This window comes from Apodemus sylvaticus, chromosome 1 (assembly GCF_947179515.1).
Source record: "Apodemus sylvaticus chromosome 1, mApoSyl1.1, whole genome shotgun sequence".
In the NCBI taxonomy this organism is placed as follows: Eukaryota; Metazoa; Chordata; class Mammalia; order Rodentia; family Muridae; genus Apodemus; species Apodemus sylvaticus.
In genome coordinates this window covers 6,150,217-6,164,791 of record NC_067472.1, presented here as the reverse complement: position 1 = coordinate 6,164,791, position 14,575 = coordinate 6,150,217, and the positions used below count along the sequence as shown (strand labels likewise).

At 43.8% G+C, this 14,575-nt stretch overlaps 1 protein-coding gene across 1 annotated transcript in view; it reads right to left on the bottom strand.

The window, feature by feature from the left end:
* The window catches only part of Gpam (glycerol-3-phosphate acyltransferase, mitochondrial), a 70,271-nt gene that overhangs the window by 39,827 nt on the left and 15,869 nt on the right, over positions 1 to 14,575 (bottom strand). The window lies entirely within an intron of this gene.

Below are 14,575 nucleotides of genomic sequence, written 5' to 3'. Positions count from 1 at the left end.
TAATTCTCTTTTGTTGCTTAGTCTTTTTGACTGAATATTTGAGCAAACATTTGTTCACAAAATAAATCGGCTAATGTATTTGTATGCAGATATTGTTCAAATTTCACTTTATCATGGACTATCTTATTTTTCTATTTATGTTGATTAATTTCTTTCTATATATAAGAAAAGAATCACATATCAAATCTGAAAAGTTCTGAGCATCAAGTAATGACTATTCTAATTCCTAGAAAATTCAAGAGCCTCCAAAAAGCTGCACCATGAAAACTAGGCCCAGCCCAGAACTCCAAACCACTTACCCAGCTTCAAAGGATAATCTTTTTGCAAGTTTTGAGGTGGACATAAGAATGGCTGATTTTAGTGTAAACTTCTGGGCTTGGGTGTAAGGCAAGCTGGGCCTCAACTTAAGAGAAGACAGAGCAGGCAGCAGGTCCTCCAGGATACAGTTTATCTTTGGAGTCCAAGGAAGGCCCACATTTTAGAGCTTGTCACAGAAGAAATAGAGCTCTTAAGGGCACACGGGGCCCAGGCAAGGGTGAGGAGACAAAAATGGGTTGATTCAACATTCACAACCCACTAGCAGTCATACCAGCCATCTCACTCAGTGTTGGTGGCAGAAAAAATGATAACATCAGGCATGGATGTGGTCCTGTCGAGTGAAGAATCTAGTGGATCTTCACATGAGAGTGGGAAGAAGGACAAGAGAAAATAAATAAAGAAAAATAAGAACTGCAGAGTCCATATGACAGCACAGCAAGGAGACCAGCCACACGGTGGTCAGATTGCTAACTAGATCTTGCCAGGCCGGAGAGGTCCTGATGGTGGCTCCTTCCCTGATAAGCAGCAGCTTCGGGGATGGAGCTACAGGGCCTTGATTACTGGTCCTAAGAATGAAATCAGAATCATTCCTCTGGCCCTGGATAGAGGCATGACATTCTAAACACGGCATTTCCAGACCACACGTTACTATCTAGCTTTCTTTGTTTTTGTTTTTGTTTGTTTGTTTGTTTGTTTTGGTTTTTTTTGGTTTTTCGAGACAAGGTTTCTCTGTGTAGTCCTGGCTGTCCTGGAACTCACTCTGTAGTCCAGGCTGGCCTCAAACTCAGAAATCCACCTGCCTCTGCCTCCCAAGTGCTGGGATTACATGCGTGCGCCACCACACCCGGCTCAACTATCTAGCTTTCTGATAGAGAACAGATGCATCATTATTTTCTCCTCTATTAAGAGATAATCCAAGTTAGACATCATGGCACATTATGTAATCTCAGCCTTTAGGAGGTAGAGGCAGAAGGATTGGAAACTCAAAGTTACCCTTAGCTACATAGTGAGCTCAGGACTCACCTGGGCTGCCTAACCCCTATCTCAAAATAAATATAAATAAAGCTAGTTAGTTAGATAGTTAGTTAGATCGATCATACAAAAACATGCCTGTCAGTGTCCTGGATGAAAAAGCCCTTTGGGGAGATATCCATTCCTGAAACTTCAAGAATGGAGAAGCCTATTTAAACAGATAGGTAGGTCAGCATAGAGTTAATCTGGATGTTGTCTGCTCCATGGAACCGAAGTATTTTCCTGTATGATCATCTCTCCGACCTTGTCTGCCCTAACCCCAGGAGAGCCTTGCCTTCCTCTGTGCCATCTCTGGTCACTATGCCCTGAGAGCACCTCTTGTAGTCTCTTCTGTTCACCTTCTACACCACACTTGGTCTCAGTAGCAATCAGGTTTTCTAGGTGGAGGACTACACACTTACCCATGGTGAAAACTACCTCCACTTGAAAGGAGCACAGAGAGCACCTGACCCGGAATCAAAGGGGCAGGGCAGACCCAGAGGGAAGACAGAGCAGAGAGCTGTGCCAAGGTCAGTCTGGGATAGGGAGTTGCAGAGGAGGATTAGAAAGTCCAGATAAATAAGCCACAGTAAGAAGTTTGACATCTTAAAAATTGTTACATATGATATGAATAGTGTGGTGGAGTCTGCATCCCTCTTACCTTGGTAGATTATGTAAGAGCCAACAGACAGGTAGGGCTACAGATGTGAGCAATCTGGAAGGAGGGGTGGGCAGCGTCCTAGGAGCTTCGGTGTTCCCAGGAGCAGACCTGTGCCACGTTGGCAGTGCAGGAGCTTGTGGGCAGGATGGTTATTGTGTAAGCTCCCTTTATCCAGCACTTGCTACATGCCAAGCACAGCTCTGAGCACACGACAGGCTAGCCTCTCAGCCATGGACCAGGAGGGAAACCAACTCATGCCAGAAAGCTTGAGATAGGACTTTCACACAGAGAAACACTAAGACAGGTCCAGGGACTGTCGAAACAACAAAAGGCTTATGAGGCAACCAGAGATTAGCAAGAACACAAACCATGCTCCCAAGGTCTGGGCAGACAGAGTGAACTGTGACAGAAAGCTGCCAAGAGGAACCTAAACTGCAGAGCCACCACCCAACAAGAGGAGCAGAGCCCTCAACATTCTAAACCCCATCCAGCCTTCCTGGGAGCCAAAAATAAGCTGCAGGGGGCCTGGCCCATCCTTTCCCCAATATCCAGTGGACAGCAGGGAAGGAGGCAGAAAGGAGCTGATCCCAAAGATGGAAACGAGGCACCCATCCTTCCCACAGCCCCACAGGCTAGAAACTAATAAGTCTATCTTCCAGATGGGGAAACTGAGGCACGGAGTTGACATTCAGGTGAATGTAGTTATGTGGCAGGATCCTTATGTGAATTCAGATCCTTCTGACTCCATAACACATGCCCCTACGTCTTACATAGCCTGGTAATGAGGGCTGAGATGCCATCTCCTTAGCCTGAGACACAGATTTTTTTTTTTTTTTTACAAAGGCCCTCCGTCTGAAGAGTACAGAGCACTGTCACTCAGACTGAATTAACTGAAGAACTGAGTGGTTCATTGGGAGATCAGAGCTCCCCACCCTCAACACACATATACACTCACATATGCACACACATGCACACAGACACACACATGCACACAGACACACACATGCACACACGCACACAGACACACGCACACGCACACACATGCACACCTTTGTAGCAGAATGTCTCAGAACTCTGTGAGGAGTGTGGAGCCTCTTCTGCATCTGCCTCTGCTTTAACCCTCTCTGACCCAGTTCACCCACATGGAATGTTGATTAGCTGAGATTCATTTACTGAATATATCATTTGAGAATGGGAGTGAAGTAATGCATACAAAATCATTAGCACCAGTGGGACTCCCTCAGCGGCAGCCATTGTTATGTCTAGCTGAGATATGTAAGGATGTAGGGATATACTCATAGTTCTTTGACTGTCTCAAAAGATCTCAGGTGTACCTGAGCTTAAATCTCAGAAAAGATTTTTTTCTCTGACACACAAACCCTTCCATTTGTTTTCTCTGGGTTGGTCAGGATGGGCTAGTTCACCGGGCAGCAATAAGCGACTCCGGATTTTAGGATAACAGAGATTAGTTTGGCCACATGTCGCATGCTTGTCAGCAAAGGGTTCTTACAGGGCTGTGCTGGTGCAGATCACCGAGCAAGCCAAGCAGAAGGAAGCCATGTCCTGGCAAATACCTCGCAGATTGTCAAGACTGGGGAAAGATATGGCGGTGAACTCTGACCTCTTCATTCACTTATCAGTTCTGTCCACATTTTGCTAGCTACAACAGTCCCACGAAGCATGTGGGGGGACAGGAGCAGCCCGAATGACCTCCAGAACAACCAGGGACAATTGTGGTAGGGCTGAGATAATGCAAAAGACCTTAATATGGATGAAGCAATGCCAGAACCCCTAAGAAGCCAGGCCATTGTACACGCTAACACGGGGTGCTACTTCATCTTTGCTGGGCTCAGAGCTCTGAAGATAACATGTTCCTTAGGAAAAATTCTTTTGTTCCTAAATATTGCTTAAGAATGGATCTCTGAAACTTGCCATTTTTCTTGAAAGATGGTTGGTAAGCTGTCTGGTGAAAGTCTTGTGGGAAAGAAAGAGAAGAAAGCATTCTATCCCCCAGACAGAACAGATCCTAGTAGACTAGCACACCTTCGAAGGAACCGTTCCACTCTGGCATTAGTTATGATGGTTTATGGAACAACTTGGAGACCAGTGTAAAGGCTCAGCTTGACTTGACAACCGAGACCTTCCAAACCTCTTCTCTACCCCTGTCAGAGTCTCCTTCTGTCAGCTCAGTTCTTTAATTCTACCCCATACACTCTTACTTATCAGATCAGGAACTTAGGCACTGTCCTAGGTTTCTTCCCATAACCAATCCAACTTGAAATCCCATCAGTGATGCCTCCTGACATGCCAAGAGCATAATATTCACTCATCTCCCCTTCCTCCTGCTAATCGCCAAGCATCTGTCATCTGGGAGGCCAACAGCTTAAGCATGAATCCTCACAGCTAGTTCTGCCACTCTCTGCCTTCCCAAGCATTCTCTGCTCATATCACCCAGAACAACCATTTAAAGAGGCCACACAGGCTATCCCCATTCCAACTGACTAAAACGTATTCAATTATCGCCTCTACACTGTCTTAAACATTAATGTCTCCACTGCCTGTCAATGCTTGCCTGTACCTAACTCCCTAACTCCCTATCCACAGTATCTTCCCATCCTTTCTCTGAAATTAGCTGCCCTGGCCTCTAGTGTTTGTTTGAATGATACTTTTGAGAAAATGATACTTTTGAGTAAATATGGTTTTATTACTTTCAAAGACACAGAAAAGTTCAGAGACTTTTCTTTTAGGAAATGTATTCACTTTGCCATTAAAAACACATTCTGTGTAACTGTCTTTGGCTTTTAAGTTACAAATTCCCAAAGAAATAGTTCCCAAAGTAATAAGTTAGTCATCAACCAACTTGTCACTCAAGGTGAAGCATATGCCCATCTCATTACACAAATCTGATATATAGGAAAATGTGAATACATAGTAAAAACACAGTGAGTGTGGCTCTAGGCAGATCAGCCCAGCTGTCCATCAGCATTCAAAAGTCCCAACTCAGAAGCAGAGACTGGGGAATGGGTTTTCCCTTATCCAACACCACAGGCGAGGTCCAGCTGCAGCTCCCTCTCTATTTGCTCTTGCCATGCTCCCAACTTGTCACTCAGGGCGAAGAATACGCCCACCTCAACCCACATTCATTTCTGTCCGTGATGATACAATGACACTACAATTACTACAAGGAAAGGCTCTCCCCAGTTCTGTTCCTGTGCCCCTGCTACATTTCCATGAGTCATGCATAAATTACACACAGGATGTAGAAATCCTCCTAACTTCAGTCAACAGATAGGCAAATAAATGTCAATACTAGGGAGGTTGGATTTTCTCTGGGTTGTTTGTAAGTGAAGTCCTTCGAGTAGTCCATCTGAATCTCTGGGTCACTTTGCTCATTAACTATTGAGCAAATACAATCAGGACCAATAATTAATAATTATCTAAAGCCTTAGTAATTGATCAAATCCTGGAATGAATGGAATTTCAGCTTCTCAGAGATAAATCTTCCCTCAGCTCTCCAGAGTTGGAACAAGTCCATGTACATAGAGTGAATTTTAAATAATGATAATAGTACCTAAAATAAAATTGCCTATTTAACAAATTAACCCTATGTATTTAACCAGAGTGACTCTCAGACAAATTGTAATTAAGCTGAACAATTAATTGGCTAGCCTCAACATATTATTGGCAAACTTGAGTTATTCTAAAACCATCATGGTGGCATGCATACATATCCTGTTATTAATTTGGAATGTGATTTGGCATTACAGCTAGGGGTAGCTGCTGCCCAGACATGTCCCAGAGAATAATTATTCTGAACTCATACTTACAGCCTGACAACCATATCTCTGTATTTGTGAGGGAATGTTGATGAAAATGCAATTTATGCAATTTGAGTTTTTTTTTTAATTCTGCCTGTCATCTGTCTGTCTCTCCTCCCTTCCTCCCCCTCCCACTCATTCCCCTTTTCTGCATATGTACAACAAAGCTAATAATAATAATAATTAATAACAATGCTTTATGCTATAATAAGGGGTTGAAGTTAAAAAATTTGCCAAGCATATAATCCCAGGACTCAGGAGAATTATTAAGAGCTCTATGACAAGACCTTGGGTCAAAAAGGAAAACAAAGAAAAAATGTGAGTCTCAAAGACGGTCCTGGAATATGATAGATACTGGGCGGTACTTTTAAAAGAACTAGAAAATTGATCTAGGAATCAGTACCAGATAATTTTAAAGGGGGGTGTTTAAAACTACAAGTTCCCTCTCTTCAACCATGGGTAATTCTCCTTTTCCGATTATAAACTTAAACAGCTGGTTTGTGGGCACCATACCCGCACTATTGACAGTATTTATGAAGGAATAATCCATAACTTTGTAACACCAAAGTAAGGAGCCTGATCATGTGGGATTCCAGGATTGCCCCCTGGAAAACTAAGTGTGTAAATGTTTTCATTCCTTCTTAGATAGTTCAAAGCCCTTCTGGGCTCATCCATGGGCTCTGTTCTCAAGAATATGAATCTACAGCATTATGACCACCATAAAAAAGTAATATGTAGTTTCCTTTACAGATTTTAAAAATAGAACTACTACATGATCCACCTCACTCCAGCTGTAAATCCAAAGTATATTGAAGACACAGTTGAACTCTCATGTTCACGGAAGCATTGTTTATAACAGCCAAAGTATACAATCAACCTAAATGTCCACTGATGGACGACTATGTAAAATGCACATACAAAGAGAAAAGCAGTCAGCTTTTGTTTTTAAAGAGGAAAAAGAAAAAAGAAAAAAAAGAAAAGGAAATCTCATGATTTGCAAAGACAGTGGCTTCACTGGATCGCATTATACCAGGCATTGTGGGCCAGCACTGAAAATTCAAACTCAATTTTAGAACAACTATGAAAGTGTTGGGGCCAAGGAGCACAGGGTGGAGCAGTAGCAACCCCGGGCTGCAGAACAGGCAAGCAATGGGAGATGATGTATTTGGAAGTTGCTGAGAGGGCAGATCTCTAAATATTCTCACCAGCAAAAAATGCTACATGGTTGTGCATGGTGGTGCATTACCGGAACACCAGCACTTAGGAGGTGAGGTGAGGAGGGGCAACGGTTCCAGGCTCATCTCAGCTCGAAGCCAGCCTGAGATGCACTACATGGGGATCTGCCTCAAAATTAGAAATAAGCAAATAAATAAACAATCAAATAAACAAGCAGGCTGCATATATGTGAGGGAAAGCTGTGTTCTCTTGAAAAACCCGCATTCACATGATACTTCACGCTATGTAGTGTACAGGGTGTGTGTGAGTGAGTGAGAGAGACTGGGCTTGAGCCTAGACCCTTGTACACACTGGGCAAGCGTTCTACCTCTGAGCTATCTTCATCTTGGCCCATACCCAGAAACTTAATCAGCACAGTCACATGTGAATGGTAATGCAAGTAGAAACTTAGTCCAAGAATGATATTTACAAGTAGGGCCCCCTTGGGAAGTGAAAAGGGTTATCTGAGGCAATAAGAAAGGATGGCCCATGGTTGGATTACAGATACACACACAGCAGACTCTGCCAGCAAGAACGCCATCACATGTGGCCCCTGAACCTTGAACCTCCAGACCTTTGAACTATATAGACTCCTTTTCTTTATAAAGTTAGCCTGCCTTGGGTACTTTGGTATAGTGACAAAAGGCTGATATATACAGCCTTCTATAAAGGGTTGTTTTGAGGATGGTGGAAGTGAGGGAGAGGGAGAGGGAAGATAGAAAGGAGAGAAGTCATCTAAATCAGAAAACAAAAACGGCTGAGTGTGGTTTGAATGTGAATTGTTCCCCCCACTGGGCTGTGTGTGTTTAAACACTTAATCCTTAGCTTGTGGCACTTTGGGAGATGTTCTGGAACCAAAGGCCCATGGGGCCTGTTGTTAGATGTAAGCCCCTGGAAGAGCCTTCAGATTTTAGCCCAGTGTCAGTCTACCACTGAGAATGCTGCTTTCTGATCTGCTGAGATGTGAATGACCTGTACCACCAGCTCCTGCCCTGCTGGCCTGAGCCCCTCCACCTTCTCCTCCAGGATGGGTGGCACCTCCATCCTGAGCCTGACCAGCCCCTGTCTCCTCAGTTGCTTCTGCCAGGTGTTTTGTCATGGCAATAAGGAAAGTAATACAGAGGGCATCTAAACGTCCGCTCTCACTGCCAAGCTACGCATACAGTGGCACTCCGTGACTGTGGCTACTGTGCAGCTATTCTTAGCAACTGTGGGGGCAGTTTGGGTAACTGATGGTATCTAATGGTTTCTTTCAAGCCTCAAAACAGGTAAAATATTATCATGAAGTCCCTTCACCAGTGTTGGGTGATTCAGACAAAATAGAAATGCTAATTGTGGGAACCAGAGCCATGAATTCTGAGCAGCCTCAGGGACGAAACGCTTATCTGGTGGTCTTCTGTGGCTGGAAACACACCGGAGTCTCTGAGATCACATTAACTGATATGCCCCTTAAGTGCTCTGCCTGGGGAGAGCACTGAGATTCTCATAGAGATTTCAAAGAGTTACCAGTGTTGTCCTAAAGATTTGTCAGGTGAGTTAGGGGCAGTGTGTGAAGAAAAGCCCCAGGAGACAGCGTCGCTCAATAGGGTACTCTGGTGAGATTTCCACAACAGAGGCCGGGGATTACGAGGCCCCTGCTCATTCCTGAGTCCAACAGGGGCTAACAGGCAGCAGCGAGGAGGAACACTGCTTCCTACAGAGAAGGAAGAATGAGACCACAGTGCTTTCACTTGTGGCCCATCTCTGTCTCAGATTTCCCCCTCATCTGAGCTGCACCCCTTCCCCAGGGTGCTAGCTCTCACTGCTCTCACCCCTCTCTGCTGTTCCTCATCCATCGTGCAACACGCCCTCTCCCTCAGTACCACAGTCCCCAGGCCACCTCTTGCTTCCGGGCCAGTCTAACCCCAGCTCTGGCTCAGGGCCTCTGCGTTTCTGGTTCCTCCCGCCAGGAACATGCCTTCTCGAGTATTTGTGTGCCTGATTCATCCTTATTTTTAGCTCTCAGCTCCATTTGCAACTCTCTGTGCCCAGCTCGTCCTCTTATCCCGTACAGTTCTGTTTTGTTTACAGCACTTACCACTATCTAAAATTAACCCTTCGTCTTCTATTCTTGACCACACTCTCTGCTCCTCAGAGAAAGCAAGCTCAGCGAGGGCAGACGGCTGACAGGCGTATGCTCTGCAGAAGGGTGGGCGCTCACCCACACTCGAGCTTGCTTGATGTAGGCGTGAATGGGCACTGTTAACCAGCCACTTGCATGGTGCCGGGCCCAGGGTGTAGGTTTCTATAAATAGAGTCTCACTCAACTGATCTCCCTTCCAAGCCCTCCAAAGTGGGCATTTATCACCCACATTGAGTAGATGTGGTCTCATAGAGGGGTTATGCAACTTCCCCAGTGTTACCGCTAACAAGAAAGCAAAACCTTATTTGAACCCAAGCTTTATTAATGGCTTGGCTCCAATACTAATATCGGTGCATTCTAAATGTACGTACGTACATGTGAACACAGAGAATACATGCACGGATGTACACACACAGAGAGAGCATGTAGAGTATAAGAAAATCACTGGGCACGTGATCTGTGCGAGGTGAGTCTCTTCAAATAATAAAGGCAGCAGGCAGGTAAACTGTTCAGCTGGGGAGGTAACTGTGAGGGTTCTGACAGAAACCAGGGCTGAGCTGACTGTCAGAATTCAGAGCCAGATAGTCAATATTTTGGGCGTTGCTAACTCTGTGACAACTGCCCAAATCTGCAGTATGAAAGAGGTCACAGATAATATATAAGAAAACAATGGGCGGTGTGCCGGCACCGACTTCATTTACCAAGCAGGTGGTGGGCAGGGACTGGCCCATGGCTGCAACTCGCCATTCCCTGTGGAAGCCCTTACTCTATATTATACTGGAGAAGAATGAAAGCGAGGTAAGGGGAAGAAGCTTGGACAACGGCACAGCCGGCAATCTGCCGCCTCAGCATCATGGAACATGATCATCTAAGTTCGAGCCCAGTGTTCACATAAAAAGCTTGGCCCAGCAGCGCACACCTTCGCGAGGACTCCCAGGTGTGCAAGGCAGCCGGCCTAGCTGAGTTAGTAAGCGTAGAGTCTAGCAAAGGGTCTTGTCTCAAACAACAAGGTAAAAACAGTAGAGAAAACCACTTGACCTCAGCATTTAGCTCCCACACACTGCACATGCTCACACACGTACGTACATGTGAACACAGAGAATACATGCACGGATGTACACACACAGAGCATGTAGAATATAAGAAAATCATTGGGCACGTGATCTGTGCGAGGTGAGTCTCTTCAAATAATGAAGGCAGCAGGCAGGTAAACTGTTCAGCTGGGGAGGTAACTGTGAGGGTTCTGACAGGAACCGGGGCTGAGCTGACTGTACTATGGTCTAGTATAAGCTTCCTTTAGGATCACAGTGGAGATGAACTCAATTTGCTTCCTTTGGCCAAGGTTTCATTCATATTGTAATTAGACGTGATCTCACAACACCCTCAAAGACCTGCCTCTTCAGCAGGAGCACGACTGGAGGACAGAACACATAGTAACACATAGCAGTTACGCTAACTACTGCCTCTCCCAGCCACTGAGCCTGGACACTTTTCCAAGCAAGCAAAGTGAGGAGTGATAGATCACAGGTCACGAGAAAAATGGGGTCCATAGCTCTGAAGCAGCCCAGAGGAATCTCCTGCCATCTCACCGAGATGCTGAGCAGTTTGTATGCAGTAGCCTGGAACTTCAGAGTGGTACCCTGAGCATCAGTGTTGGAGCAAAAGAGCAGTCCGCCAGTCCCTTGGACCTGGGCTGGACTGTTAGATGGAGAGAGAGCCCAAGGGACAAAGTGTGTTTCTGTAGTGACGGTGTGCATCAGCAACTCAACTGTGGGCTGCATCTTGAAGGGCTCATCTTCCTTGGGCACTCTGCTCAGGGAGGCGGTGAACTGATGTTTGAGCATGTGCATGCACATGTATGTATGGAGTATATGTGGCATGCAGAAAGGGAGTGGGTGGTCCTGGGGAGGAATGTGTATATCTGTGTGATATATGTGTCTGTGTGTCTGGTGTGTGGTATATGTGTGTTATGTGTATGGCATGTGTGGAATGTGTGTGTGGGATCTATATGTATGTGAAATGTATGAGATGCATCTGTAATATATGTTTGGTACACATGTGTGATATGTGCTGATTAACAACAGAGCTGGCACAGGTCACAGCTCTCTCAGACACTGGGTCCCCTGTCCTGAGGCTGCTTTCTTGCTTAAACATTGGCGGTCCATGTCTAGAAAACTGTATGAAATTTAAAGAAAGTGCAGCTAAGACCTATCTGTAGTGTGCACGGGAGCTTGCTTCTGAGCTGTTACTAGTAGGATAACTTCTTCAGGGTCAGGGAGATCATTGCTCTCTGTACTATGTCTCTAATTACATAGGACTACATTGGGAAGGGATCTAATTCTCCATCTGACCAGGAAGAAGAGAGTAAGTATTGTATGTCACTGCTTACACACAAACTGACACACATGCAAACACACACAGGCATATATTCATACACACATGTTATGTATGTGGTGTATGTGGTATATGTGTGTGTTGTGTATAGAGTGAATATGGTGTGTATGTGTGATGTGCATGTAGTATATATGGTGTGTATGAATGGTATGCATGTGTGGTATATATGTAGAATTGTGTCCCTGTGCATATAATTTAAATTATGCTTACATGTTTTTAAAAAAAAAAAAAAAATTTTAAAATTTGGATGCCAAGAAACTCCTTGCTAAATGTATATGACATCTTGTAATTAGACATATTGATGTCTAGGTGAAATGAAGGAATTCACTTACTAACATATGCCATTCCCACGCCAGCTATAGCAGCTATTTTTAAGATGTTAAAGGTCAAGCTTTTAATAATAGTAGATATACATAGCTCATGGTTTATAATTGCTTAAAATTGGTCCATTTTTAATACTGCTAATTCTTAATATTTACAGTTTATACAAATGTGATTCAAATTTCTAAGAACAAAGGATATATTCTCTAAATGACTGTCCTTTAGGTATTTGAAATAATTTTATATTTTGTGCACATCAAATTATAAAGATTTGTTCTTGATGTCCTCAATTTCTACCTCTACCACGTAATGGTGTTAATCCTAGAGGACTTAGTTATTACAGATAAATGATATTCATATTTCTAATTTAGAAGATTAAAAAATATGTACATGTGACTAATGATTCATTTTTAGGCTGTCTAGTTGCAACTGCTCTAACAGAAAAAGCAACTATATTTTATATAATTACATAGTTATTGCCTATGTTATGGTTTATACTTTGTGTTCCAACTTAAATTAATAAAACAATATCTTCTTGGAAGAAAGAAGAGAGGGGAAATTGTGTCCCTGTGCATATAATTTAAATTATGCTTACATGTTTTTAAAAAAAAAAAAAAAAATTTTAAAATTTGGATGCCAAGAAACTCCTTGCTAAATGTATATGACATCTTGTAATTAGACATATTGATGTCTAGGTGAAATGAAGGAATTCACTTACTAACATATGCCATGATCCTGATTTAATATTGGGGGAGAAGGCATGTCCTCTGTTTTTTCCACAGAATGCTGCAGAAGATATGCTGACTGTGCTTGCTGAATGCCCAGACCATGGTAACATAAGAGTTATATTGGATATATGTTCTTGACTTACCTCAATTGTTAAATGTCCCAGGTTAGATAAATTGCCTAGCTTCAAGCTTTTAGACTTTGTGGGACAGAACATAGAGACTGTTAAGCTAGCTTAGGAAAAATTAATCTAAAGAAGAGTTAAAATGACTCTTCTCCTTATTGTGTTCAGCTGACTTAACCATAGACTAGTCTAGAAATAATTCCAATATTGAAGACTCCAATTTTGAAGATGGCTAACAATCTTCAGCCAGCTGTGTTAATTTAACATATAGTCTCCACTTTTCCTGAGAAGTAACAGCTTAATTCTTGATTCACAAGGCTACCTCTCCCACCTCAGAGGCCAAGCTTTGGATCCTTAAAGTTGTTAATTTACAACTGAATTGGATACTTCTGGGACAAGTTAATCCTATTCCACCTTTAACTCTTGACCTTGTCTGTTAAGCAGACTGGCTGTCTCCACCCAGGCTCACCTGGATGGAGAGATTACATGTCTGTTAAAGACACTTGCAGACCCCCCTGGCTTCAAAACTTACACAAGTGGATCTCCAAAGAGGGAGCCACATAGAACTCAGATCTATGTGTGTTTGTTTTTGAACAAACATGGGTACCAGCGAGACGTGCGAGGCAAAGCACTGCATGGGGAGGTGAATTTCTGCTTCTGAGTCCCCAGGAAGTACACCTAATTGCATAGGGGTTAACGTCGAGAGGCTGTCCTTAAAATAATAAGGGAGCCTATTACCCCTCCTCTGAAAAAGACGTTATACAATATTTAAGAGGAATTACGGTCAATGCTTCCCCTCCTGGTTAAGGCCCGCCTTCTTATGAAGGATATTTATCCACTTGTTTTCTACCTCCTCGTGTTCAAATTAATAAAAAAAGGGAGGACATGTACAGAGCCATATTGGGGCAGTCTTGCACTTGGTCAGAGTTTGACTTTGGTCAAGGTTAACTTCTCCCAGTTAGCCAGGATCCTGCTCCACCTAGGGTGGAGTGCACGTAGTAAAGGTTAAGCTCATTGTTCCTCCGTGTATAGGGATTCCTGAATTAAACAGGTGACCCACCCAGCTGCCGGAGCAGTCAAGACGAAGACCTCCAAGAGAAGCTAGACAACTTCCACCGGAACTCAGCCTGGAGTCTGGGGGGAAGGGTTTGCCCGAACTGTTAAAAGGTCCGGCGCCATTAAAGTTTACGGCTTTGATCAGTGAACATTGACTTAGCCGTACGTTCTTTTCGCTTCTCTTCCCTATGACCCCAAAATTCTCTCAACAGGTAACCCAGTTTACATGTAGCTGCTGGCGGCTACATAGTGGCGCCTGAACGTGGGAAGACCTGGCACGAGAGAATTCTTGAGGTAGCCCTATCCAGCGAAGCTTCGTGGAAAAGGTGAAAATTAATGGTGTCCGCACGGTAAGCAACATAGAGGGCAAAACTAGCGCTAGTGAATTCGTGTCTATGGTTGTGAGTGCAGGAATGGATACAGTTTTTCAAGCATACTGCGTGGACCCAGCGCAGGACTGCTTGGGTTGATAAGATAGGGAAATATGGGGAAGGAATTTGGTAGGCATTTGCCCAAAGCTCGTAAGAGCTGATTTCGGCGAAAAGAAAGGGGTTTTTAAAAATAGGCATATGTCCACAGCTTCTAAGAGCTGTTTAAAGAGGAAAATGGATGCAATTGCTTAACAAGCACGCTTAACTTTCTGTGTATCTTTCCGTGTTTGTCCCGGTGCACCGACTGTCTATGTGTATGTTTATGTCCTCTCTGTGTCTTTGTGTGAATGACTGTTTCATGTTAAAAAGAAAAAATTGGTAAAGATTACATCTGCTGGTAACCTCTTGAGCTAGCCACAGTTTGTGTGGGGATTGATT